At 42.3% G+C, this 1,597-nt stretch overlaps 1 protein-coding gene across 1 annotated transcript in view; it reads right to left on the bottom strand.

Moving 5' to 3' along the window:
* Positions 1-428: 428 nt before the first annotated feature.
* Positions 429-1,597, bottom strand: part of LOC124271948 (sushi, von Willebrand factor type A, EGF and pentraxin domain-containing protein 1-like) — a 54,193-nt gene continuing 53,024 nt past the window's right edge. The window contains exon 28 of the mRNA XM_046707118.1: positions 429-1,284. The gene's annotated coding sequence lies outside the window, so the exon portion shown is untranslated. The remainder of the gene's footprint in view (positions 1,285-1,597) is intronic.

Here is a 1,597-nt window from a genome sequence, read left to right as displayed (position 1 = left end):
GTATAGAATTATCTTATAGTAAACAGTGTGAAGTGTCATTGGAATGTTGACATAGCACATGGGATAACCACTGCCAGGGCGTCCACGGTTCTGTTAACAATCCAACCTGTGAAGGTCTGGGTTAGAATTGATCTTCAGTAACCCATTCTTGTCGTAAGAGACGACCAACGGGAAAAAATCGGGTGGTCAAGCTCGCTGGCTTGGTTGACACATGTCATCGGTTACCCATTGTGAGATCGATGCTCATGCTGTTTATCACTAGATTGTCTCGTCCAGAATTGATCATTTACAGACCGCCGCCATATAGCTGGAATATTGCTTAGTGCGGTGTTAAACAACAAACAAACAAAAACAAATATCTACAATCATTCCCGAGCAACGAACTATATGTATGGATGAATTTCCCCTTTGGATGTGGGAACACAGCATGAAACAACGTGCACATGTATTCGACGTGACTTTTATACAATCAACGCACACAACTGACTATAACTCACACACACACACCTGGAGACAATATCGGATCAGCCCTCTGTAACACAATCGCACGTTCAACCGTTGCCCTAAACCAGCCACATAATTACCTCACAAACGTTTAGGTATATATATATATATATATGTGACATCGAGTGAACATTGCGCTGAATACAAGGGAGATAACCTACAGATCACAAGAAAACATATTTTCAGAAAACATTACCAGAACATGACTTTACGGACGGATAGACACTTTTAAACAGTGATAAACAGTAATAATCTGGGCCCCTATGCCATTTGGCCAATTGGGCGCTGACACAATTTTTTTCTAAATTGTGAGTTATATATTTAGTAGCGGCATTATTTTACTACCACGTTGGTAGCCATGAAACGAAGAAGTTCCACTGCTGAGTTTGTTATCGATAATAAGGATCAATTGTGACCGTCTCTTCTTGGGAGAGTCCATATTGGAACTCAGAGGTGTTTTCTGGAAAGGATGGTAGTGTTCGTCCGTCCACTCTTGACGAAGGCTGCTGACCAGTATCGGGTGCATCCTTCAGTTCTTGATTGGGATGACCATTGGGGAGATAATCGGGGTCAGGGTCAGGGTCAGGGTCAGGGTCAGGGTCAGGGTCACAGGGCAGATACCTGTCTTCCCCAGCATGATAATAGTAAAGCGTTCTCTTTGGCATTTTATCCGGGGTTTGTATTTCATTGTAGACATTTTCCTGGGTCACCGGAGAAACGTGCTCGTCGCTGGTGGACCAACGATATCCTTGTTCGTATGTCCCTTCATTAGAGCCAGAACTGGGGGGAAAAGTATGGATGCAAGTGTATAATTTATCGCATAATAGACCTACAGTGTCACATCATTTACTACCTTCTGTGAGCATATTGCCTCCTCATCATCGTCGATAATGCAACTCGAAAGTCATTTGACTGAATCTATATCCACTTTTTCCCAAGTGAAACTCTAAACAAATTTAAATTGATGAAATTCCAAAAGCGGCAGATAGGTCTTGGGCGTTTTCACATTTCTAAAAATTAACTAGCACGCATGAGAACGGATCATAATCAAGGCAATTTGTGTCAAAAACACTCCGCGGATCCTGGTACAATT

This window comes from Haliotis rubra, unplaced genomic scaffold (genome assembly GCF_003918875.1).
Source record: "Haliotis rubra isolate DU_JTF1 unplaced genomic scaffold, ASM391887v1 Scf1647, whole genome shotgun sequence".
Taxonomy (NCBI): Eukaryota; Metazoa; Mollusca; class Gastropoda; order Lepetellida; family Haliotidae; genus Haliotis; species Haliotis rubra.
Note: the sequence above shows the minus strand (reverse complement) of the source record. Positions and strands in the feature narration are given on the sequence as shown.